Consider the following 27,434-nt stretch of genomic DNA (forward strand, 5'->3'; position numbering starts at 1 on the left):
AATGAATATTCCTCCCATGCCCGCAGTTTTTGCGAAACAAGCATTTTGGCATTGAGCGCCAAGAAAGGGCCATCTCAAATGCCACCAAAGTAATACAGGAAGTGATGTACCAGCTGAGACCTATCGATCCATCGGCACCTTGAGCTTGCCTGCCCCATGCCCTGTACAACATGGTGCCACTCGCACTGGTGCGAATTGCTATCTGATCAAAATGGTCGGACCACATTTCCGATTTCCTGTTGGGGCAAACGGGCATGTGCTCCACTGAAGTCAGTGGAGCTATGCTGATATGATACAGAGGCGGATGTGGCCCGGTAATGGTTGACATGGCACTGGGGGGTTATGAAGATGGCATCAAGCAATTGTCCTCCACATCCACCAGGAGCAGGGCAAGAAGAAAGCAGCTTCACTTGCAGCAAGGAGGACTTAGGTTGTATATAACTCAGAGGGCAGCAAAGCACTGGAAGAGGCTACCTAGGGAGGCTGTTCAAGTAGATTAGCGAAACAACTGCCAGGATGGCCTAGGTATGCTCAATCCTGCCTCAGCTCAAGGGATTGGACTAGATGTTCCCCTGAGATGCCTTTCAGCCCTGTGTCCCTGTGACTCCTGCTAAGTACAGGAGAAATGAGGTCCGTCCTGTCATAATTGCTTCGGAACAAGGAGCAAAAAAGCCCCGGAGTGGACAAGACCCTTGCGGAGGTTCCTCTCCTATGCCAGGCGATGAATGGCTGGCTTATCAAACGCGTGCATTGCACTGGGACCTGTGCCTTAAAATCAGCTGCACCACCTGTCTCCATGAAGCGTAGCGTTTGCTTGGCTGTAATGATCAAAAGGGGACGGCTCAGATCTTTTCTTCTGACAGGAATTACCATGTGTATGCTCTGATATGCGGTGTTATCTCAGTGGGATCATTCTTTTGCTTCATTTTGTTTATTCTGTAACTTCAGTAAAGGACTGTCATATAAACCCCCCCTGGTCACTGCCTTCATCTCCTATTGACTAGCTCTGCGTGAATCTGTTCTCCCCCAGAGAAAACCCCCCTGCATTTGCCAGATCAGCAAGCTGGCCCACGGAACGTCCTTTAATTTGTAAACAGGACATGTCTTTCATATTTTACAACTTCAGTCCAGTGTCTTCCCAGGCAAAGATGCAGCTTGTTTTGGACTTAGCTTCCCAGGTAGTGGAAAGCAAGGGGAATGAGAGTGGCACCGCAGTGCAGCACGTGGAGCTGGGTTGTATGCTCCCAGCACCTGATGTTGTCTTGGAGATCCACGTGAAGTGGGTGCAAGGCCTGGAGCATTTTTGACCCCCTTCTCACTGCTGTAAAAATCTGCTGTGCAGTGATGGACCACGCCCTTCACCTGATGAACATCAGCTCAGGACCAGAGAGGGGAGTTCAAGAGTTAATCCAGACAAAACCTGCCTCTGATTCATCCCTTGTGCATTCAAAGTGTAACGCTCCAGACATGAGACACTGCAAGTCCCCGAAACATCCTCCACTGTCTGACGGGTGCTAACTGGCTATAATGAGAGTGGCGTCAAAGTAATCAATGCTCATGTGGAGAGGGACAAGCAGAAAGCACCTTTCCCCTTGTTTACACATTGATTTTGTTCCTGCCCTTCCCAACCTCAGTAGACTGGAACCATCTCTCCTATTTAAAAGTTTGTTTGAAATCAGCTAACTCTTGGAGCATTGACTCTGCAGATGGCAGCTGGACTGGACCGGCCCGGCCCTTCTGATCTGGGAGAGGTCAGAGGGAGGGAGACCTGACACAAAAACTGGAAATGAAATTAGGATGAAGGAAGGAAGAATGAAGAAAAGAGGAGAGAGACTGGAGCAGAGAAGAGCCTTGGGCATGTATGAAACAGGGGCCCTAAATTGAAGCAGTGGGTTTTTAAAAACACTGCTTCAATTTAGGGCGAAGTAAACCCCTGTGTCATGTACACCCATGTCTTAGCTGCCTCTCCAGCAGTGGGGAGAGGAGGGCGAGCTGCCAGTGGGTGGAGCAGTCCCTGGGCTAGGGGGTGGGGGGCTGATGCTTCCCTCTGTGCCCCCCCGCCATGTCCGGCGGGGGAGATCAGACTTGCCACTTTTTTTTTTTCCTTTGGCGGAGCCTGCCTTCCCAGGCTGCTGCCAGGTTGCCTACACAGCCCCTGAGCTGCATGGCCCCTGGTGCTTTGCTCCATGGCTGTAGGGCAGTAAACTAAAACTCCTCGGAGGTGTTTTAGTTTGCTGCACCCCAAAGTCATTTAAGGCACATTACACCGCCACATGTGCTACACTGGCTCAAATTAATGCACGGTACACCACTGACGTGTGCAAACACCAACACCATTAAAGCGGTGCAAAAGCATTTAACCTGCTTTAAAGTGTCGTGCATTTAGTCTACACATACCCTTTGATAGCAAGGTGAAAGCAAGCAGGAGATCTATGTGCTATCAGAGCTTATTCAGCACCTCCGAAGCCTGGAGCAAACATCTTGTGTACGGGGGTGAATTTCACTCATCCGTAAACCTAAACTCAGCCTCCTCTGTGAAGGAGGTAACACAACAGGTATTACATCCCTGTTTATCGAACGGGGAAGCTGAGGACAAAGATCCATGCGGCAGCCCTGCCGGGTGTGGAACCCAGGAGCCCTGAGAAACACGACTTCCTCAGAAGATAAGCAGCTCCTCTGATTAGCTCACTGCACAGGGTTCAACATGCATGTGGGGAAATAAAGACTGACCAGGGCAGCTGGTGGGAGAAAGTTCATTGGCACCTCGTTCCCCCAGCATCTGCGGTCCCATCCATATCAAAGTGTGAGTTTCACCGGGATTTCACTCCCGACTAGCACCTGCCCCACCCAAAAAATGTTCTGACAACGGGCAAAGGTCCCATGCCAACATTCCCATTTGTTGTTCTACTCTGCCGTTGTGTACGAGATCCAGTCACAGCCCAATGTTTTGATCAACCTGATTTCATCTCCCCAATCTCCTCCCTAGAGAGGTCTGAATTTTTTGTTTTTTCCTCCCGCTTAGAACCTGCAACCTCCCTTCAGCTCACCCGATCCCATCCCATCCCACCGCTGAGCTCTGCTCTTCCGGCCCGCAGACACCACAAACAGAAACCGAGCACACCAGACACTCACCTCGTGCACGTAGCTGGGTAGGACTCTGATCTTCTGGTCTCTCCTGTGAGCTCCTGCTTGGTTTCTTACCCCTTATATACCTGCCAGAAGCACTGGTAGGATATCACCACCCATCATTGGTGCCCATGGCTCCCGGAGAGGGGGTGGGCAGATAGCTGAAGTGCATGGAGACAGTTTTGTCACACAGGCAGCAGGTCCTTCTGCAAGGAATTTGCTTTGAGAGTTCCCAGTGGCAGCCCTCAGGGTGATTCAGCTGGTCTGGGTCCACCCTGCCTTAGGGCAGTCATGAACCATGGATCAAGGGTCGTGCTGGACAAAGCATCCAAGCTGCCTGCCCCTCACACCCCTTCCTTGTTCCATTTCTCACTGCCTGGGCAGAAGTGCTCCAAGGTTGGTTCATGTCCACCCTTCGCTTCAAGTCCCCTGCCCCCGAGCCAGATCTGGACTTGGCTGAGGCAGGGGTTAACGCATCTATCACTTGCCCCATGCTGTTGATGCATGTCCCCACTGGGGCTCCATGCCTTGGATCTCAGTGACTGGCCTTGCCCTACTGGCCCAGCCCCCAAAATCCCAGCCCCAAGGGCCACACAACACAACTAGGGCTGGATCTGGCCTGTGGGTTGTAAATCTGACACCCCTGGCTTCATTGGTGCCAGTGTGAGGGAGCAGCCAGTCTCATTGGAAAGACTGGCAAAAGCAGGAGCAGCACCCAGGTCATTGAAGGAGTTGGCTCCCTGGATCTACATTGTGGGTCAAATTCAGTACCAATCTAGGTCTCTCTGATTAGAGGGGAGGGCGTTTTTGTGGTTCCTGCAATGGACTCAGACACAAAAAGCTTGTGTTGACTGCCTGGTTCTGTTAGGATACTCTCTGTGCCTGTAAGATAGCACAATGGACCTTCCTATGCCCCATTCCTGTGCTTGTTTTGTCCACTTTGACTGGGGCAGGATGCCTCCCTTACCTCACGCACATGACAGCTGCACAAGGACATCCGGTTATCAGCTGGCCTTTCTAAATGCTACCATCTCACGCACAAAACATAACAACTGTGATGCCACAGAGACAAATACAATCTGGGGTAAAGTTTGACTTTTTGGTATTATGCAGGCATGGATCTGAGAGAATGAATGACCTACAAGGAATATAGAGCTAAGTAATAAATAAAGCTTTACATATTAAATTTATCTATCACCATTCATCCTGAAGAGCTTCACAGACTGAATAGACAAAGGAGAGAGAGACATTCAAGCCAGTCCGTAGGATTTACTTAACTCTTATGTATCTTCCCTTCCTCCATTACCATAACACCTGAGCACCTCACCGTCTTTAACCCATGTATGCTCATAACTCCACCCAGGAAAATCATTCCTATTTTTTTTTCCTATGGGAAACAGAGGCAGAGAGCCTAAGCCACTTGCCCACAGTTACCCAAGAGGCTCAGGCTACAGTAAGAGCCTGAACTCAATGCCACCCACGTCCCAGGCTAGATCCCTCACCCTTGGATCTTCTTTCCTCACTAGACACACGTAGACATAGGTTCTCTGTGTCTCTTTGTGCCTTTGGCTATCCTTTGCAACCAGGCACAAGCAGCACACGCTGAGAGGGCAACCCAACATGGGAGCAGTCTGCACCACTCTGCACAGATGTAAAGGACCCCCAGGGCAGAGCAATACTTAATCTGTTCGGTCCCTTGGGCGGCACTTGATCCCAGGCCAGACTCATTTTACATAGCACTTAAATGCCACTTCTATTTAAAAAGGCCAAACTACTCCCCAAAGCACCTGCTCAAAGCCACTTGGAGGCAACAGAAAGACCCCCAAGGATGTCAGAGGGCTTTGGGTCAGTCTCCAGCAGTGCACGGCAATGCCACCAGGTTTTAAGACAGGATCTAAAGAGTGGCTTGGTCTATGGACTCCCAGGCTAGGCAGTTTGCAGTCACCCAGTGTGGAAACTAGCCCCTGACACCGAAGTGAAATCCTCCAAACTCTTGGGGGGAAAAAAACCAAATGGAATTTTCCAGCTGTAACTGGCCAGGATGCTCACTTCACATCTCACTGGAGCCTCGGGTCCATGCGAACCAACCTGAGCCAAAAAAGGAGCGAGGGAATAAACAAGTTAGCGAATGTATGAAAGCCCACTCTGTTTAATAGCTTTCCGGAGTGTTACATCTGTTGTTTGAAGTCGCATTCCTGCCTCTCTGATTGAATGCTGAGCACTGGCAATATTGGCCAGATACAAGGAGGGGCGAACCGTGAAACAAGCCAATTAAAAGCAGTTTTTCTTTCCTGCCCGGCATCACAGCTGGTCGATACACCGTGTACAAACTCCAGCTCCTTACCTGGCTTTCACAATAGCTTCCCTGCTGTCATCTCAGTCAATAATGCTTCATTTGGGCCAAACCATTCCTTACAAAATTTGCCAGTAGTTAAGATGCTTCCCAGATCCCTTTGTATTTATTACAGTTTATCACAAGGACAACGTTATGGGCTCGGTTGTAAATCTTTAGGAGAGGTCAAATAGCTTCTCTCCCTTGGAGCGTGTATATGTGTGCGCGTGAGTGTTTAGGGCAAAAGAAACATCATTCACTAGCTTGTCTTCCCTAAAGAATTTGCAAAAACTCATTTGACACTTGCTTTCATTTTAACTGAATTTTCAGGGGGTTTTTTCCTCTGCCTATGATGGATGCAGCTGACGAGTCAGCAGATGGTGTCGGGGAGCGACAAATTAATTACCAAGAAAGGTCACTTTTTCCAAGTGCTAAACTTTCACATGGCTTGTCCCCTTTTACCACACAAATGTGGCTGCTGGCAGTGCTCCAGTCCATCAGCAATGAAGCCTCCTGGACCAAAGGAATAACCTTTAAAATAAAAGGAAAGACTGTAGAATTAATCACATTTGCATTAACTGGATACAGTACACCAGGTTCTCATCTCAGTTATATAAGCGATGCCCCCATTTACCTGTGTCACCGGGAACGGAAGGTGAACGCAGCACTTGAAACAAAGGGGCCAGATCTCCTATTGCTGTAAAAACAATGAAATGCTCCTAGCTCTGCTGACACTGAAAGCACTTTGGGAGAGGAACCATCTTTTTGTTCTACATTTGCGCAGCACCGAACGCAACAGTGGCTGTGGCCATGGCCGGGGCTTCTTAGTTCCAACACGCTGTAAATGGCAAGTGATATTAACTGTGGCAATTTTGCTACCTGTGGATCAGGTCCATCATTTCTTAAGTTTCCATATGGGCACAGCCTGCCTGGAATCAGAGAACCATAGAAAATGAGGCTTGGAAGGGACCTCAGGAGGTCACATCTAGTCCAACCCTTGCTCCACAGGTGACTGGTAGGGGGAGCAGGGGTGGGGTGGGGCATGTACCCCCCCCCCAAGATTATCTCCCTACTCGGCACCACTCAGGACAGGGCAGTTTTTTTGCCACGTGGGCTGGGGGCATGTCGGGGGAGGAGGGCAGGGGGCAGTAATCCACAGCACAGAAGGAGTGGATACCTACTCCCCCAGACTCGGGAGGCACCAGTCACCCCTGCCCTGCTCAAGGCAGGACCATCCCCATTAACATCATCCCAGCCAGGGCTTCGTTTAGCTGGCTGCAGGGGGCTCTGTGTGTGTGTGTGGAAGAGCTCGATCTTTGAAAAATTTGGAGAGCAAGTTAGACAGACCCTTGGCTGGGATGGATTCGTCTGGGCTGATCCTGCCCTCAGTAGGGGGCTGGACTAGATGTCTTTGTGAGGACCCTTCCAGCCCAGCTTTCTCGTGATCCTCTAATGGCTGAAATATGTCCCCAAAACCTCCACCTAACCAGGTCCCTCCCTGCAACAGCTCCTGATCTGCAATCCCTCTCTCCAGCATCAGTGTTTCATAAAGCAAAATCAGCAGAGACTGCGTGATATTGGCTTTGTTTGCAGCCCTATCGGTAGCTAAAGAAGTCAACATAATCTGGAGGAATTTTAGCAGAGAACAGGCAGTGGCTAATCCCCGTGAAACTGTATAGCAATTATGACACCCAGGGAATCAAGGAAAAGGTGCTTCTCCTTGCCTGCAGCAACGAACAATCCTTCCAAAGTCTCGTATTTCCTCTGGAGCCCCGCACATCGTGTTGCCTTGTGTTTGGGGCATTTTAATGGATGGGGTGCCAGTGCAAGTCTGAATTTCCCCTCTAGGGTAAAGCAATAGTCCAAGCAGACCACGCTGATCTGTGCATGGGCATTGATTAGCCATGGCTGGTCTGTTTGTGATATTTATACAGGCTGTACTGCAATACCATGGACAGATGGAAGTTCTTGAGCAAGATTTAAGCATCCGGTTGCCTAAAGTTAGACTGTTAAGTCTATCTTGGAGCAAATGAATAAATGGCCTGATTTTCAAAACGCTGTATGTAATTGGCATAATTGGTACTTAGCACTTTTGAACATGCTATTTATTTGCACAGCTAAATGTAGAGGAAAGGAGCTTAATTTTAGGCATCCAGCTTTGAAAGTCTTGGTCCAGCTGGATGAGAGAGATCTGCTCCAGACAGCATTTTCCTCACTGCTCTCTATGCGGGGATGTGATCTGGACACAGAAGGCCCTGCTGCCGGGGACTGCTGATCCTTACTAATGAATAAAGTGCCCGTGGCAACTTTTAATGCATTTTCCCCCTAAATATTAGCTCTGTATAAATATTTGAAATGCACGAGCTTAAAGCGCATGTTAATTTAGGGCATAAATATTTTACGTGCACAGACTCATACTCCTGTTTCCATCCCCTCCTCATGCATCAGTCACATTTCTCCCCACTGCTCTGTGGTGTAACTCATGCTAATTCACTGCTGTGTAGCAAGGGTGGGAGAGAGAAGCAATAGCAGGATTTAACCCTTGCTGATTCCAGGCAACACGTCGGCCGCCTGTTTCCATCAGCAAATAGTGATGTCTTCAATGAACAGGTGGCTCTATCGGCCAGGGGTTCTCTCCCTCTCTCTCCTCCCACAGCGCCTGCCAGGTGGAGGTACCAAATCCAGAGCCACCAGCCCAATCCAGATTTCATTAGCAATCTTCCCACCGACTGCAACGAGCTCTGGATTAGGCTCCACGTTAGATGCTCTAACGCTTTGAATGGGTGATCAAGGATGGGGTGGGGATAACCTTTGGATGGAAGGACCTGTTGTAAAGCCAGCATTCGTTTAAAGCAGAATCACCTCCATGTTGCGGGCACCTCACTACAAACACAGTCACAGCCTCGGCAGCTGTGGTTTGGTGCCCGGTGCTAAAGGGGCTGCACTGACTCCCGCTGCCCGAGGTCTGGCAGCATGACAATGAAATGGAGAGCAAAGCACTCCTGTGGTCTGACCCCGGCTCTGCAATCCCTGCCTCTCAGGCTACGCCCTGGTTAGGCTGGCATTTCCAAAACTGGCTGCTAAGGACATGTCTGAAGAGCCGCACTGTGTAGAGATGCCAAGCTGGCACTAGAAGCAGCATAACCATGACAGTGGCGCTTTGCTCCAGGCTAGCCCCACTGGCTAATCTCCAGCCAGTACCTCTGGCATGAGTCTTCACTGCGCTGCGTAGACACGCTCCAGTAGCACTGGCATCTCAACACAGCACCACACTGCATCAAGATGGAGTACTTTTTGTTTGGATTCAGTTATTTGGAGCCCGGCTCAAGATACCCAACACCTCCGTGTTCAGAGCTGATGAGCCCATGTCGCTCCAGCAGAAGCCTGTGGGAGCTGCAGACACTTAGCCTCTCTGAACCTCAGGACAATGGTGCTGGCCATTAGTTATTCAAGTGTGAGTCGCTTCTGAAAATGCTGGCTTCTCCATCTTGGCTACACTAGCTATACAAGGGGTGTAAGAGAGGAAAAAGATGCTTTGGTTGGCCTGGTCCTGGGACCCTTCTTTTTCTCCTCCACCCCAAACTTTTCCAGTGAGGAAGTGGATCAAGGAAAAAGATAAAAGTGGGAAAAGGAGGAAAGTTGTTACCTCTGGTTATTAATTTTTGTCCAGGTGCCTGAACCCCCTGCTGCTCCATCCTGGGGGGAGAGGGGTACAGCACTGGCACATGGTGGCTTGCCACGTCTTCGAAGAACTCTGCCAAAACGAGACCTAACTGCGTGTAGCGAATGCCTGCGTGAGGCCCCCAAAGACAGCAGGGCTGGTAATGGAAGGCATTGTGTGCCTGACAGTCCTGCGCTGTGACTCCGGCAGCGGGTAAGACACTTAGCATTTCAGGAAAGAGTCCATTTTCCCCACTCCTAGGGAATACTTATTAGACTGCATGAAAGAGCAATTTAGCCTTTACACATACAGGGCACCCACTGACCTTTTATTTTCCTATTACTTCTCCCTAGCCCACCCCCTCCCCATTCCCATATCAAACAACCGTATATCAGGTTAAGCATAGCAAGACGGAATGCTAAGGCAACGAGAAGTGCATTAAAGAGCTTGCTTGCATGGGCTCCTCGCACAGTCGAATCAGCAGGAAGATGATGTACGATATTCTCGCTCGCACAGAGGATGCAAAATGAAGTGCCGTGGCTGGCTGGCAGGCAGGCCAAATCCTAGGGGTCTTTCCTGGGGCAGCCCTCCCTTCCCGTCTCACCCCCCAGTGAGGCCAGAGGATGTTTAGTCTGGGGAAGGAATGGGTATAAACTGCAGAGAAAGAAACCCCGGGGCTCGCCCCATGCGATCTGTCAGCCTCGTCTGCGGAGATGATCCGTCAACGTGCGAACTGTAGCATGAAAAAGAAATAGCTGTTCTCAATGCTGTTGGGTCCCTGGAGATTTTGTGATACTGTGAACTGGATTAAGCCAGTCTTGGATGCACAGGATTTATCAGCCCTTTCAGGGGCGAGCTGCCTCTTTCATTCCAGAAATCCTGTGCAGTGAATGTTACAGTTTATCTGCAACCAGGGATAAAAATTCTCTGTTTTTTTTTATCTTCAAGCCAGCAAGGTAGGATCCCTTCAGCTAGGGCCAGAAGAAACACAGCCATGGGGCTGCGGAGGGGAAAGGATGACCCATACAGGCATAGCAAGGCCTGATTCTTCCATAGGGCATTAACACTTACAATAAAGAGCAGTTTAATAGGCAAAAACCAAAAACCTAGCTTAATATGGAAATACTTAATACTCTGTGAGAAAGGGCTGATGATTGATCAGAGCTGGAACACAGTGCAATATCCTAGGTGAAACCAGGGCAAAAATCCTGCTGCTTTTGTTGCGATCAAGCTTTTCATGCCCTGAAGCCTGGAATCAGACCAGGTGTGGCTGATTCACCCAAACTGGGTGAAGCTCCCTTCAGATCAGTGGGGGTTTTGCCTGAGGAACAAAAGTGCAGCCTCCAGCAGGGAAGAAAAAGCCTCTTCCATATAAACAACCTCAAAAGGTTTCCAAAAGGGAAACAGAAGACAAGACTCATTAAGAAGGGCAGAGGGGAAGGATTGATTATTGGCTTGTTTACCTGGCCTGCCAGCCCATTGTTTTGCTGAATTCGCCTGCTGTCTCTCTCTTTCAGATGGTAGCTCATTAATGCCTTGTGCTATGTGCTTGTACAGCACCCAGCGTGGTGAGCCCCTGGTTCTCGTCGGGGTCCATAGGCACTAAAACAGGTGCTACCACAAAAAAAAGAAACAAGAAAAAGAAAAAAAGTCAAAGGTCTTCCCAAGCCTAGCAGCCCCTTGGCTGCCATGTAGGGTTGCCAACTCTGTTTGAATCTATTCCAGGAGGTTTCATCACATGATGTAATGACATTAATGACTTTACATCAGGAAGGCAAATGCACATTACTGTTACATTTTAAAACCCTACTGGACAACTCTATAAATCAGATTCAGCATTCAATATTTATTTTAATGAATGCCCTATCGTTTATCTCCTGAGTGACTCTCAGCGGTCTCCTGGAGATTTCTCTCTAATTCCTGGAGACTCCAAGGCAATCCTGGAGGGTTGGCAACCCCACTACCATGGTTAGGGTTGGCAGTTTCTGTAGGTTCACCTCTCAAAGGGCAGGTCCCCATGGGCAGCCGGGTTAGCTTAGAGTGCAGCAAGGATTGATGTCCCACCTGTGGTGCTGCAGTAACACTGCTGAGGCCTTCTGAGACCAGGCCCCATACTCAAGCGTGGCAGGCAAGGGAGGAAATGACAGTTCAGTCCAAGGGGAAACAAAGGGAGGTGTAGGAGTTTGCTCAGTTGGCAGGAGCTGCCCAGGAGAAGGCTCTTGCATGGAGACACAGATTCAGCACCTGTAGAAAGCTTCCCACCGGCCTTTCTCAGTGGGAGGTTTGACCCTCTGGCTCTGACTTGTCCCCCAGACGTAGGAGGTACAAACTGCTATGAAGCCAGGATGCAGTTATCTCATGCTTCCAGCATGCTGTGATACTGGGGCAACAACCCGAATGAACTTCAAAAACTGAAATGGGGGGGACCTTTTAAACTTATTTCCTCCCGTGTCCTATAAAATGTACTACGTCCAACCAGGACTTCCTAAGACACTGCATTTGATGAGGGTGTTTGTACAGTGGCTGGGAACATTACAGTAAGAAGCTAATAATAGCTTTAATAATTTACAAAGCTTTTGCATGCAATTCCCTTATAATCTGAGGATCTCCGAATGATTCATGTGTTGTAATTAAATCTTGCACCCCTCTGCAGGGACTGCTATTATTATGTTCAGCGTAGAGAAGAAGGTACAGCACAGTGAAGGCCAAAGGGTTCACATGATAGGCTGAGAGACATGGGACTCCTTAGCTTGAAAAAGCGCAGGCTCAGGGGTGACCTGATGGCCACCTATAAGTTTATCAGGGGTGACCACCAGGATCTGGGGGAACGTTTGTTCACCAGAGCGCCCCAAGGGATGACGAGGTCGAACGGTCACAAACTCCTGCAAGACCGCTTCAGGCTGGACATAAGGAAGAATTTCTTTCCTGTCCGAGCCCCCAAGGTCTGGAACAGCCTGCCAGCGGAGGTGGTTCAAGCACCTACATTGAACACCTTCAAGAGCAAATTGGATGCCTATCTTGCTGGGATCCTATGACCCCAGCTGACTTCCTGCCGTTCAGGCGGGGGACTGGACTCGATGATCTCCCGAGGTCCCTTCCAGCCCTGATGTCTATGAAACCTATGAAACCTTTCTATGAAATCTGGGGCATCTGCCTCCTAACTGGGAGCTCTTGAGGATGGAGACTGACTTTTTTTTTTAAACGGGTTTGCACAGTGCCTGGTGCCATCGAGTCCCTGAGCTGTGAGTGGGACTCTTAGGGACAAAATAGAGAGCATAAATAGTATAGGTGCCGGGCACCATCATTTCCACTGAAGACTGGAGACACTTAGCAGCACTTGCTGAGATTGCATGGGGACTCAATAGCAAAGACAGGACTTTAACTCACCCCCCGCCCCCGAATGCCAATTCCCTGCTCTAGGCGCTAGGCGTTACCGCTGCTCTCCCCGCCCCAGTGGAATCTTTTTCCCAAGAGCAAAGCTGCATCAGTGATTTGATCCCAGTTCAGTGTGGAGACAGACAATGAGGGAAGTTCTCGTGGAAACTGCCCTGAGGATCACATGAACCAACAGTGTATGCTTATGAGCCATCAGTGCGCCCTTGTTGCAAAGAAGGCTAATGGCACACTGGGCTGCATTGGTGGGCATGTTGCCAGCAGACCAAGGGCAGTGATTCTTCCCCTCTATTCAGCACTGGTGAGGCCACATCTGGAGTCCTGTGTGCAGTTTTGGACCCCGCGCTCCAGAAAGCATGTGGACATGTCGGAGAGAGTCCAGCAGAGGGCAATGAAAATGGTTCAGGGGCTGAGGAACATGACTTATGAAGAAAGGCTGGGAGAACTGGGCTTATTTAGTCTAGAGAAGAGAAGACTGAGGCAGGATTTAATAGCAGCCTTTGACTCCCTGAAAGGGGCTTACAAAGAGGATGGAGCCAGACTGTTCTCAGTGGCGGTGGATGACAGAACAAGGAGCAATGGGCTCATGTTGCAGCAAGGGAAGTTTAGGTTGGATATTAGGAAAAACTCTCTCACGAGAAGGGCAGTAAAGCACTGGAACAGGTTACCCAGGGAGGTTGTTGAGCCAGATCTTAAAAACCTCCAAGGATGGAGAGTCCACAAAGCCCTGGCTGACATGGTATAGTTGGGGTGGTCCTGCTTTGAGCAGGGGGTTGGACTAGATGTGACCTCCTGAGCTCCCTTCCAACCCTCATTTTTTTGTGATTCTAGGATCACCCATGTTAGAAGATGGCTTGGTTTGCTGCACACGGGGCGCATCTACACGAGACAGTTACTGCACAGTAGACCAATACAAGTAAAAACAAGTACCAACTATCCTGCTGTGGAGTAAAAAACTCTGCAGCAACTCGTGTGTAGCCACTGCCACAGCCAGCCCCTCTGCAGCAGGCTGAGCCAGGGGGAGCAGCCCTGGGCTGGCAGGCTGCCCCCCTGCCAGCTAGGACTGCTTTGGCCTGCTCAATGCGGTGTTCTGCTTGGGTACACATTCAAATGGCAATAGACTCTGAAGTCTACTGCTTCACATTAATTGCACATGTAGACGCACCCACATATACACAGAATTGTACCCATGTTCCCTTGCTTTGTACGGCTGTGCTGCTTATGCATCATGCAAGGTGTGAAGTGATGCTTTTAAATCAGTATCTTGCAAGCCACCGCAATAGGCTACATCCTAATTTACTGTTGCTTAAAAAAGACCAGGGTCTACAGCTCCTCTGGAAGGATGGTATTTCATAGGGCTCTTTTTTCCCCCATGCAAGTCATTGCTAAAGTACCCACAGGGTTGTTATCTGATCAGCAGCAGTGGGACAGGAGCCCCAATGCAGTCATGAACAGAAAGGAAGAAGGATCCACAATACCTGTGAAGATGGCTCTGAACTTTGGACAACTCCAGGTGTTCCTCTTGCCTGCCAACTTCCCTTCAGTCTGTAGTTTTCTGTAGCACCAGAGACCCTGGAGAATCTTTCATGAGCGGGACCCTGCGAGGAAGCAGAGAGACAGGGCTTCTTGGGTACGGGGCTCACCGGAGCAACAGACTTGGGAGGGGAATGCCTCAGCTCGTGTTTTTGTTGCTACCGCGGTCAGGTAAGCAGGATCCTGTGACTTTCTTTTGTCAGTAAGCAAGATTACACCAGGCACAGATCTGCCACGCAGCATCGATTTTGCCTAATGGAAACAACCCCGCAAGGTGCTGAATATCAGCTAATTGCTGCAGCTGACGGGGAAACCGCGCTTTGCAAACCTGTGTATCCTTTTTGCCAGCAGAGGGCTGGGAGCTGCAGGTTGGAGCTGTCACCTGCCACCGAGTTAATCCAGCCTTGAAAAAAACCCCAACCAAATTGTAAGTGCATCTGTGTCCTATTTCTCCCTGTCACACATTGAAATCTATTTGATCCACTCTAATGGATTGATCTACAAGTTGGTGCACACGTAACCTGCTTTGGGCAGCAGGGCTGACAGCGGTTTGCAGATCATGACCTGCCAGTTCCACTCAGGCTCACCTCTGCCAGGAGCTGCTAGGAATGAATCCAATTACGGGATAAAGGGTTTTCTTCCCTTTCCATATGGGCTCCATAATGCTCTGGCTGTGTCTTGCTTTAACCCCTTTTCAGTCAGGTGAGATCGCTAGGCAGGGATAAGTCACTCAGCTCACCAGCTATGTCCAGCTTTTTCTGCTATTAGGACAGGCTTTGTGGGGGGGATATTGCTGTCATCTGGGGTTGGTTCTTGTCCTTCCTAAGAGACTCATACAAAGCTTTCAGAGAAAATCATTATAAACTCAGCCAAATGCACTTAACATAATTCTGCCACTTGGGCCAGATTCTCAGCTTCCAGTCTTGCACCTGGGAATGATTCCCTTCAAATAACTCTTGCAGAAGATTTACTGCGAGGGGTGTGGGAGAAGAAGTATATATATTCTTCATCAGACCTGTGCAGCAGCTGGATGGGGCCTTAGAGCCCTTCTTTAAAGTCACAAAGCCATATTTTAGTGCTGCAAAGCTAACTCATTGCATCAGATCACTTTTATCTGGGAGGCCAACTGGGAGCCGGGGCAAGACAACGAGGTGGAAATTGTCCCTCTGGGGGAGTCAGGCTGGTGCATTCAGGACATGTGTGGCCTGGAGGGAAGGGTTCAAAAGGCCTGTTTGTTTCCTGATGGATTTTTATTAACGTGCGCAAATTGGAAGGAGAATTGGTCCATGGTTTGTTCACCAGCCTTCCTTTTGCAGTTCTTGGCTCTGCAGACCCAGAAGAACTAGGATGGTCAATCCAGTGGCACATACACTAAAAACTAGGCCAAACATTGTGCTAGGTGTAGTACAAATACCTAATAAGAGAAAGTCTCTGGCCCAGGGAGAAGAAAACGTCCATCTGTTGAGGACAGAAGCCACTGAACCGCACTGGAAAAGACACGTGATCTCCACTTTCATCAGATGTTACCTGATTCTCCAGTCACACCCTGGGCATGAAGTTGTTCATACAACCATGGAGCTCACCTCTGGGATGCAGTGTACAAGAGTTTCCTCGTCTAACAAACACCACCATTTTCCATTTTCACTCTTAGTGGATAAAAGATGTTGGAGGACTCTACATTTCTGCCCTGAACTTGTCCGGAGCAAAGTATTTTCCTCTGCCAAGTAGAGCTGAGTCCTTTGGGTGTTGCTCTGCCTGTTGCTAACCTGATGAACATCTAGATTCAAATCAAGCAAAGAGCAGAGCTTGTAAGATCTGGCCTGACGTTTGCTTCACCTACCAGAAGCTGCAAAGGGAAGAAAGCCGAGCTCCTGAAAAAGAATGAAGGTGGGAAGGGAACTCTGCCAACTTTATACCTAGGGCCAGAGAGGAAATCAATGGAGCTACTCAGGTTTGTCCTGGATGAGTATTTGATCCCTAGATTGTATCTCTAGGAGCCAGCAAGCCTGGAACCTACCGTCTCACAGCATCCGGACATTATATTAGTAACATTGTGCAGGCTCCTCAAAAGCAGCTGAGTGGCTTAGTTTATTAAGTCACATTAGCTTCACAGTGCGCCACTCCAGAACAATACAGGCCTCTTATCGGTGTGAAATCAGACATTTTTTTCATTACTATTTTGGTTACAACCTCTTTGGCTGAAGCTGGTTACAGATACAGACCTTATAACATATGCATGTACGTACTTGGGACTTTTACTTAGGTGAGTGTGTGGGGGATATCGTGCTCAGGTACTACACACTGACACACATCTCTTTGAAACGTGGCCTTCAGAAGCCCTTGAGATACTGCAGGGGTTTTAAAATGTTGTGGTAGCGTGACCCCAGTGGCAGCGTGGAGCGCTGGATGGTGGCAGCAGGGGACAGGGACCTCGCACGCAGCAGCTGCCGCCATCCACCACTCCGCGCCGCCTCCACACACCGCTTCCTTGTGCCGCCATGCGTACCCCTGGGAAGTTAGCGACCTCTTTTTAAGTTTGAGAACCCCTGAGATAGTGGATATAGAGTCTCTTGATTCACAAATCAGTGGTTTGGATCCAGCTCCGATTGGAAACGGTTAGAAACAAAGCCAGGAAGACCACATCCCAACTTGCCTCGACTCTGAGAAGGTTCAGACTTGATGATCTGATTTAGGTCCATTAGAGAGCATGGGTCTCCAGTAGCAAAGTTGGACTCAGAGCTGATCATTCCCATGGCCCGAAGAAGATCTGGGTTCTGGTTCAAGATCTCTAGCAGTTACTGGAATCCATTACGATCTGGTCTCCGGTACACATGGGCAATATGAGGAAGGCACAGAGAAATAACAGGCTTAAATTCAGGTTTACATTCAGCCCACCATACAAAGCAGGAAAAGTTTCTCAGTCATCATCTCCCGAAGAGCACAAGACCAGGTTTAGATCTTCATTTACCTCCTTCAGGACCGTGATAGCAATGAGGAGCCGAAGCAATGTACCTCCTTTCTGTACTGCAAGGAAGACTGGGAGGCAGATCTGCGTGGAAGTCCAAGCCCACCAGCACCATCTGTCCTCAGTCCATGTCCTAAGCATCGCCGGCTTTGCCCGGCAGACCGATATCGTAACAGCATCTGGCTTACAAAATAATCTGCTCGAGTCATTTGCCCAGAAAAGCCCCCACACTTTATTAGTTTGTAAGCTCTTTGAGACATCGTTGCACTTTTTGTTCCATGTTGCACAGCACAACTTGGTCCCAAACCCATGACTGGGGCTCCTACACACTTCTGTAATCCCAGTGACAAAGGGTTATTAATGCATTTCTTCCAGCATAGGGCTTTGTCCCATTCTGAGAATGCAAGATCATGAGCATCATCTCCTAAGTGATAACTGTGCTCATGTGTTGGCAGCTTCAGCTGAGAGACCAAGGATTAAAACAGCCAGAGAGAATGAACTTCCCTCACGGGCCTTTTTCCAGGTCAGGAAGCACTGCGTGGAAACTCGCCCTGCGCTGTTCAGTTCTGGGGATAAACAGAAGACATCTGTCTCTGTGGGGGAGGGCAAAATCTGCTTGGTGCATCAGCAAGGGCTCCCGGAGCAAGGAAGACTGTCCCAGATTCTCTTTGGAAGGTGCTATCTATAGCCTTTATGTAAAACAAGCAGCCTGAAGCAATGCATCTTACAGTGGCAAAGCCGCAGCGTTTGGAGCCATGCCATTTTTTAAGAACAAAAGATGGACCTGGTCAGTATTTGGGAGGGGAAGGAAAGTCCAGTCGGAGAGGGGGAGAAAGGTCTCATTTGCTTGCGAAAGGGCAAGATGGGTCCTGTCTGGGCCACAGCAGAGGACTCTGTGGCATATCATGGAGGAGGCAAGGATGCATAATCCAAACCCAGGAGCAAAGAGAGGCTGTGCGGCATGCTCGGGGCTGAAGGCAGACGTGGCTGCACTCAGGAAGTGGGAAGATGACATGGCCAGCATCCAGGACTGGAAGCAGAGTGCAGCCCATCGTGTTCTGAGCAGAAAATGATGTTTTCTGCAAATCCCGCAGAAAATTTTCGGTGACTATTCAGCTGTGCTTTTAGACACACCTGATCCGACCGTGCTCAAGGCCCTTTGATGTTTCACTCCTGCGGACATGGGCATGAGGGAAGCGCGCTGACACAAACACTTGCAATAAAGGCGTGCAAATTAATTATGTATCCACACTCTCAGCAAACAGAAACAGTCGCTTCCGACTTAGCTGGCCGATCGCAACACAGCACAAAGAACAAACCCTTGCAGAGAAAGGATCGCAATCAAGCAGTGAAGTATTAAAAGATAAGGGGTGAGGGAACTGTAATTTCCAATCATGAATACCTCTGAAGAAACAGCTTAAGCTGCAGGCAGGGAAAGAGGCTGAATTCATTAGAGCTGTACCTGGGATTGTAAATAATATCTGGTCTCCATCAGGAAGTAGGGAGATCTCTCTCTGCCTGAGAACAGAAAGCGGCTGCCAACCCTTTACACTCTTTCAGGCGCTTGCTATTATTCAGGTTCCCATTTCTATGCAGCAACAGGCAAGGAGGGCCTGGATTTATGGGGAAGGAAAAAAAGGGGAAGAAAGTTTACACTGATGGGAAGCAGTAGGAGCTGCCGTTCTTCATAGAAGTGGAGCAGAATGTGTAGTTATCAGCAGATAATCACCTGCCGGTGGCATTAACAGGCTCCTAGCACAGGCTAAATGCTCAAGATCCCCTGAGGTGTGATTACCCCTTGATAAATAAATGTGTGCACACACAAGCACCTGCCCTGGCTTCCCCACCTGTGGCAGGAACAGGCTTACTGGATATGCTTTTAAAGCCACAAAGCTGGATTCAGACGTGGCTGTCAGCAAACGCATGCGACTGGAGCTGCACTTGCTTGCACCAACTCAGACTGAGGCCCACTGACTTCAAATGATGAGCACTTTGAGCAGTGATCCCTGGAGCCTACAGCGGGCTCCAGGATACTGAGGGAGGCACCTAAGCATTTGACTTGGCTCTAGGATGCTTGAGAGATGGTCTTTGTGCCCTGTGTAAGCTCCATTTAGATGCTGTAAAAGGAGAGGTTGCTGGTCCTTGATCTCACCAATGCGACCCTGCTCCTTGACCGTATGCTGCAGGCGCTAGACCAGGCTCCCAGTCAGTGCGGCCTCGGACCTCTCTCATCCCACTCTTGTTAGGTTGCTCTCCCTCTGGCTCCTGCTAGCTCAGGGTGCCCCGTGGTTGCCGGTCATCTTGGCCATCGAGTGCTTTACTGTCATCTGTAAGCCAGTGATTACCATCCGTGTGTCACTGCTACCTGAGCCATCCTTACTGGGGCAGTGACTTCAGCCTGCACTGCTCCAGCTGGACAAAGGCAGGCGTCTTATCCAAATCCTGGCTATGCCGGTGTCTCCCTCTTGGCGAGCACTTGAATCACGGAAGCGATCACTTATCTAACCCTGGTCTATTCAGCGTAACTCGACCTACTGAACTGGAATTACTTCTAACGTGTGCCAAGGTAAATGAGAGCAACATTTGACAGGGTGCTCCGAGATCCTTCCTGCAAGTGCAGCTTCACCCATCTGGCCATTACGTGCTTCCTTGCACATAGCATTGCCAATACACCCCAACCTTACCCAACAGCCCCCTTTACAGCCTGGCCCCACACCCCCTATATCACTGTACCTCCGCCCATAGGACAGCTCTCACCACCCTGTCCCAGCTCTGCTAAGGTATCATTCTAGTCCAGTTGCACCCACCTGTGATTTTACTGTGGAGTCCTGACCTGCAGCCACTTCTGCTTGCAGCCTTGGGTTACTCCTGAAAGGTTTGAGCACAACCTAGCACTAACTAGAACACACCTTACTGCAGAGCCACCTTCCGCTGAGGGCCCGGGACAAGGAAACCCAGGCCTCTGAGCTAAGAGGTAAGACATATCCAGAATTTGCTTGTGAGCTTAGAGGACACACTGGTTACTCCCAATGAGACTGGCTATTTGTATAGGCCGCCTGCTGTGCTCTGACAACTGCGGTTGTGAATACAGACACACACACGCATGCATGTGCACGTTCCAGGGTACAATGCAGACCACCAGAGGTATAGCAGACTTTTGGAGGCACAACACTGCAACATTATCTCAGACGTGAGGCTAGGTCCCAGGTACTCTCCGAGTCACGCCAGAACTGGGTCTTAAGGCTTCAACTGGGCAGCTGGGTGGTCAGGGCTGAGACATGACCCTGGGAAGCTCCGGGTCCCTCAGCCCATGCTGTACCGTCTCTGTGGATAACCAGGTGTTGAGTGTTGAGAAAGGCTGTCAAGCTAATGTCTTTCACATGAATTCACTCCCCACTGCCCCTCCAGCACAGACGTGGCAACAGGCAGCCTACACCGTGCTCTGGGCCCGATCCTGAAAAAGCCTCGAGCCTGTACGTTTTTCAGCAAAGCAAAGACAAAAAAGAGTCACCCGTGCATATGGTTCTTTGCAGGCCCTCAGCTATTAAGCAACACAGCTGCTTTTGAGTCATACGATCTGAAGCTTCATTGGTAACCTGCCAGCTGGAGACAGGGCACAACCCAAAACCCCGGTGCAGACCTCCCCTCTCAAACCGGCACAGAGATCTGTTATCTCCATGCCGGGTCCGAACCAGAGCCCAGGTCAAAGCCCTTCCAGGCTTGGGATCTGGATCCAACTCTATAAATCATGTTTTTCTGCCCATAAGTGCCAATGAAGGAGTTACCCGAGAGGAACCTACCTTCACCGAACTGCAACAAATTAGCATCATCTCTGCCACCTGCCTTGTCCCAAGGGGAGAAAAGCGAGTGGCGCTTGACAGCCAAAAGTTCAGCCATGTAGAGAGGGGAACAAACAGCCTCTTCCCCACAGGAGGAGGCGAGTGGCACAACAAGCTGCCGTTACTTGTCCGAGGGCAACAGGTCAGCCTGGAGCATGTGGTTACCTACACACGGCTTCTCCGCCACTTTCTCCAGCAGGTCTTGCTCTGCGGCACCATCCTCCCTTGTGTGCTGGATACCAGCCGGGGCACGGCGCTTCAACGCAGCAGGAGGAAGGGGCTGGAGCATGGGAGACTCAGCTGGGCGTCTACGCAGAAGCCTCTTATCGACATGACAAAGGGGTAGGGACAGAGGTGCATTGGCTGACTGCGTGCAGGGAGCCAGGGCCTGGGAGCTTTGGGGCAGGATGGAGGGGCATGGACACAGGGGTTCGAAAGGAGCTTACACAATGTCTGTGCACAGCACCCATGGCCCTGGCTAATGCTGTCATCCTGTGAGGCTCAGAGGATTGGCAATGACACACAGCACGAAGTCCCTAGGCCACCAGCCTGGACTATCCCCATCTGAAGGCTACACAGGCATCCTTATCCTTTGGCTCTACTTGCTCCCTCACTTGACAGACACATCCCTGAGGGCATTCAGGGCCCCTGTGGTCCACTTACGTCTCCATTTCAGATGGACACAGAAATCCAGTTCCAGTTTTCCTCTTCCCAGTGGATGAGGGATGGCTAAACCTCAGTCCAGATGTGCCCAGAGATCCATTCCAGGGTCTCCTTAAGCAGCTTGAAGGGACCTTTCAGGATCAGGCTTACGTTGCTTCAAACTGTCGCATTAGCAGGTAAATCCCCAGCTAGGGTTTCCTCCACACCCGGAGCAAGCTCCCCATTTGCATCACACTTCCTCTAGATCAAGGGGGTGTTTCCAAAACTTTAACTTTACAGAAAAGGGAACAGGCAGGAGTCATCTCCATGGCCCCTTGCCAACACCAGAGTACAGGTCTCGTCCTAGTTGCGCATCCTTGCTAAATGCACAGCCCATGAAAATCAATATACATAGTCTTTATAAATCAATATAACAAATGGAGCTGCGAGTGGCCTTTGCTTCTAGCCTGAGCCCCTATATCCTCCGGATGACACTGTAGATATATTTTTGTCTTGGAACCTGTAAATATTTGCTCAAGTACTTTGAAGTCTTTATCTTTTTTTCCAACCCTTTCCTTCTCCTCCTCCCACACAGAAGGCAGAGACATTGTTTTTTGCTCTGAGTTCTGGCTGATGAGCATGGGCTGGCTCCAGAGGATGGGATGGTTGCCACAGCACTTTGTGCATCATAAATAATGCATCAGTGCGAGGCCCTTGATAGGAAGGGATTAAAGACAAATTAAACAAACAGAAGCTACCCACAGAAGCAAGGGGCTCCTTTCCTCTATTGTCCCCCTCAGGTTTTATGGCCTCAAAGTGGAAATCTACCCTAGCATTTTTTTCCCCCAATGGACCCAATTCCTTTAAACCAATTCCTAATCCTCTCTCATGTCAACCCTGCTTCCAGGCTCACAACCCCACTTCTGGTCCAAGCTTGGCTGCTACCATTGTGTTTCTGTAGGGCTTGGGACCCTACTGTTCGAATGCCATGACCCCACCTAGGGTCTCAAGTCTTAGTTTGGGAACTGCTATTTGAAAGGATTGTAGGACTAGCTTTCCCCAGGCAAACCTTAATGTCCTGTATGGACTGTCCCCTCTCTGCAGGTCTGTGCTCATGTGCAACAGCTCCAGGAAGTGATACTCTTTAGCATGTCCATTTGGTGGGGTCTTGGAGTAGTGCTGATAGGTGGCTCCCTCAGGACCTTTCTCAGATGAAGGGACCAATTGCAAAATGCAAGGGCTTAGGTCTTCTAACAGGCCTGGCGTGACAGCTGCCTTCTTGGCTAATGTTCTGGGGTCCTCCAAGCTGAAAGGCTGAGTTTTATACAGCTTGAATTAAAGAACCAGGCTCTCAAGCCAGTTTGCCTCTCCTCTGCCTGGAGCAGATGAGGGTGGCATCTGGCACACACTGCCCAGCGGGTAACCCACCCAGACATCACCCCCTTGGGCTAGCGCATGGCAGAGGTGAGAGCCTCCCTGCTGCCTGTGTATGAACCACCCCCCCAAAAAACAGAAGGGGCCAAATCCCTTTGCTCTCATTTATGCCAGCAAGTGAATTTGGCCCTGCACATCTGTTCTGCATTTATTATCCCGATAAAATGTTTCGATAGCTAATTGACTGTTACCAAACGGGACTAATCATGCGGCGCAGAAACCTCAGAATTGTTGCGCCGGATCAGGCCACTGAAATGCCTAGTCCATCTGTGCCCAGCAGCGGCCAGTGCCAGCTACGTCAGGGGAGAGCGCTGGCAGAGATGAGCTGTCGCCTTCTGCCTGCATGTTACGGGCAGCCATAGTTCAGTACTAGCCAGCTTTACTCTCCCATCACTGGGGAGCGAAAGGAAGCTTTGCCACTTGTGCTCTGGGTATCTAAGGGCATGGACACGGGTGTGTTTGAGGCCATTTCAAAAAGGCAGCAGCTGTTACATTCTAGTAGTTACCTGTGGACAAGCTGAGAATAATATAAATGCAGCACAGCCACTGCAACTTTAACCCTGGATGAAGCCGTGTTAAAGCTGGAGCAATTTTGCTACATTTGCACATAACAAACAGAAGTTAACAGCTGCTGCCCTTCCGAAATGCCTCCAAGTGGTCGGTATCTCCACACTGTCGGTCGCCTTTGTTAGGTTTTTTTCCCCCCTGCATCCTACTCCTTTAAATTCCCGAGCTTCCCCTGTGAGCCAAGCTCAGAAGGTATTTTTGTTCAGAGCTGCTCCAACACCGGCCCCCAACCCAATCTCTCCTGGAAACCTTACTTTTATTCTCTTTGCCATGCCCCCTCCTTAGATCAAATCAGAAAAAAGTTGTCATAAAAATGCTGCCCATTGGGAAATGCTGTTTCAGTGACACTGCAGTTGTTTTACAAGAAGGTATGAGTTGCAGGCCAATTTCATTTAAAACCTGGTTGGGGGAACTGCTTTGAAAATGCTGAAATGTCCCACTTTGACCTTCTCAAAGCAGAAAGCTTGGATTTCTCATTTGAAACCCATATATTTTTTATATAAATTCAATTACAAAAGAGAAAAGTCAAAATCAGAACAAAAAAAAAGTTTCAAATGTATTCAGTGACATGTTCTGATTTTCGTTGATGCCTTTCTCATCCCAGTCCAGGGCAATGGGATTGCCCAATGTATTTGCTCAATGTATTTGCAAAGTTTTTTCTTGGGGTGCAGCATCTCCGTTCTGACCTGCTCTGCCATTCAACCTATAGCAGGCCTCGAACTCCTCGCATATGAAAATATGACAGGATCCTTGCACACTATTATTATTTCCCATCTGCATTGTCATGGACAGGTTGCAAATTATGGGGGAACGTGGGGGGCTGAGCCCCCCACAAGAGACTAGAGCCCTCCCGTAAGATTTTAAAATTATAACGGCGGTGGTCTCCGATTGAATTACTCCTTCACTTAGGTGGACTTGTTAATCAATGAACCGGTTTAATTTTTTTTTTGCAGACCCCTGCAGGAATCAAAGTGTAAGTTAAGACCCCACGCAGATTGAACAACAGGCACAGGAAAGCACCCATGGAAATGCGCTGCGTCAGTCCTAGACATTCCCCTACAAGAGAAGAGGAGCTCGGTTATATCTGAACTTTCACAGACGTTGGCAGTGCCGTTCTTTCCCCGTGTCCCATGCCGCTGTCCTGGAGCTCTCAACGCCCTGGCAAAAAGGCCTGTGTTTCAGCCCCCGAGGCCCTTTTCAAAGTGACAAGGAAAACTGGTTTCAGTTTGGTCTTCCCCTTCCTCTGAGAACAAAGAAGAAAATCAGCTGAACTCCACAGAGGACTGGAGTCAGCACCACAGCTCGCCCAGGAGGGGATGGGAACTGCTCAGGAATGGCAAGCAGTGCCTGGGAGTGCAAGTGATGCCCCTGTCACAGCCGAGCGTGCTACAGCTCACCCATGCTCCCAGATGCAGATGTGCTGCTCTCCCAGCTGGGGAGGCTGCAGACTAGACACCCAGTCCCCAAGAGGCACCAAATCCCCCCCACTCGCAACCATGTCAGCGAGGGGTATGGGAGGCACTGAACACCTTGCAGGATTGGGCTCTCTCTGATGTCAGCACCATGCTTCTGGGATGCGACACCTCTTCCTTGCTACCAGTAGGGAAGGATCCTTATCTTAGGCCCTGCTCTAACTACCGGCACTCAGCTGTAGTGCTGTCTTGGGGACTAATTGGGGCATATGAACAACAGCTCCACCATGGGATCAAGAGCACTGGGCGCTGAATGCACTATGCTGCTGCTGCCCTGGAGAACCTGGGCTCACATGCCCAGCTCACAGCCTAGCAAAGCATTTAGACCATCAGAAACATTCCCAAGGGGGTCCTCAGAGGTGCTAGTCTCTGGAGAGGCCACATAACCCTCTGTTGCAAATGTGTGGGGATCCCCAGAGCACCTTGCGAAGGGCTCTGGACCCAGGAATCCTGGTTACCTGTTCATCAGCTGATTGCACCGTGGACCTGTCTGTGCTCTGTGCCGGCCTCTGTGACGATGAGAATAGATGCAGAGATCCCGATTTAATTAGGTTGTACATCTCAGCTGCTCAGACGAAAGGGCTTCTGCCTCTGCGCGCAGCCCCAGGCAGGCTGACTGCTCCAAGGAGGCTGGATTCTCTCCTTGAATCAGGAGTGTCACCACTGAAGTCAATCAAGTAGCATGGGAACACAGCAAAAGGAGAGTTCAGCTGAGAGAGGATCTTTCACAAGCCGCTGATCTTCATCTGGTTGTGCTCCAAGTGCCCTGGGATGATAACTGCAGATTAGCCCTAAGTTAGAAGCCCGGCGAGTATGTTTAAATGCAAATAAGGACTCATGTATATTCTGCATGGGATGTTCTGACTATGCCAGACCTGGTAGAGACTCGAGCAGAGAGGCAGCATCCTCCAGCAGGTAGGACACTGCACTGGGAGTCTGTTAGACCTGGGATTCATCCCTGACTCTGCCACTGACCTGCTGTGACCCTTGGCAAGTCACTTCTCCCTTCTCCAGCCTTATTTTCACTTCCCTTCCAGTCTTTGGGGCAGAGGCTGTCTTTTACTATGCATTGTACAGAATCTAATTCAACATGGCCTGACCCTGACCCTCTTTGGTGCTGCACAGACAAGGAGCAGTAACGGTATGGGAGCAATGAGCCTAGGGCTGCTCACTGAAGTCAATGGAGCACTGCTGATTTATACCAGCTGATGCAGTAGAGGGTAATACTGGAGTAACGTCATGGGGTCACTCTGGATTTCCACCAGTGTAACTGAAAGCAGGATCTGTGCATCTCCCTTCATCCCCTGTGGAGCCTTTAATAAATCTCTCTCTATTCCTGACAGTCCGGGACAAACACACACACACACACACACACACCCCCCCTTCAGCCACATGCCTTGGGTAAATGTGGGCTCTCATAGCAGCATCTCTTACACACATACAGCTTAAACTAACATCATCCATTATTGCTCAGCCTTTAATATTTAAAGAGGCCCTACAGGGCCTTAAATAAAGCAGTTCTGTCTCAGCAGAGGGTTTTCTGCAGAGTCAAAGTTCCCCTCCCTCCGGGGCCCTTAAAGGGCGACGTCATTAAGGAATTGGCAGCGTCAGGGAAAAATTGTTCCTTGTGTCAGTGAATTTGTTATCAAGCCGGCTAGTGACTGATCTCCCTCTTGCTCCCTTCCTTCTGCCGTGTCCTCCCTCCCAGCCCCTTCTGCCGCTTCTCTCTCCCTCGCTCTCGCCCTGAAGCAACGAAAAATAACAGGACATCAAAGATTCTTCATCCTAAGGGAGGAAGAGGCCGTAGAAGCTGCCCCAAAAGAGAAGGAGCCCTTCCCCCCGCCCGCTGCTCCCCACTTCAAGTGAAGCGACTGACAAGATCCTCTGGAAATGGAGATGCAGTCAGTGGTTGGATGCTAAGCTCGCCTTCCTCCAGCACCCAGGGGTTAAGGATGCCTCTTCTTGCCATCCCTGGCTTCCATGCGGTGGCGTGCTTGCCCTATCCTTGCTCCTCTCCCTCCGGCTGGATTTCACACGTGCCCCGCACCAGGCTGGGATGCTCTCTGCTGCCTGAGCTGCTGCTCACCCAGTCAGGGGAGGAAGACCCTGGAGGGGAGCGGAGACCTTTGGCTGGAGGCAGAAGGCAGCAATGGTTTTCTATGGAAAATAAACCCCCTGCCTCCCCTTCTCAGGCAGACTCCCAAGGCACCCCCCTATACCCTGCACAGATTCAAGGGAGTCAAAGCAAACTCCTGCTGTGCAGCTACAGATAGCTCTTCTGGTCAGAGGTCAGGCCGTGCCCTCACTCACCCCAGAGTACATCCGAACCAGGTTTATGCCGGCGTCACCGGGATCAGGACGCAGCTCAGCATCCGCAAGGATAGGGTATCACCCAGGCTCACCCAGTGCTTCCCCTTTGTCTGCCGCGCAGAGGTGCACAGCTGGCTCCCACAGGCTGCTGGAGGGGTTA

General features: G+C 50.0%; 1 long non-coding RNA gene across 1 annotated transcript; it reads right to left on the reverse strand.

Annotated features, from left to right (window-relative positions):
• Positions 1 to 7,783: 7,783 nt before the first annotated feature.
• On the reverse strand, positions 7,784 to 27,101 carry LOC109317808. Its single transcript, XR_002103121.1, has 6 exons — positions 26,841 to 27,101; positions 25,423 to 25,627; positions 13,991 to 14,110; positions 10,583 to 10,733; positions 9,105 to 9,212; positions 7,784 to 8,959 (listed from the first exon to the last, which is right to left on the reverse strand). It is a non-coding gene; the product is annotated as an uncharacterized LOC109317808 (long non-coding RNA).
• Between the last annotated feature and the right edge of the window lie 333 nt (positions 27,102 to 27,434).

Source organism: Crocodylus porosus, unplaced genomic scaffold (genome assembly GCF_001723895.1).
Source record: "Crocodylus porosus isolate Cpor-Errol unplaced genomic scaffold, CroPor_comp1, whole genome shotgun sequence".
Taxonomy (NCBI): Eukaryota; Metazoa; Chordata; order Crocodylia; family Crocodylidae; genus Crocodylus; species Crocodylus porosus.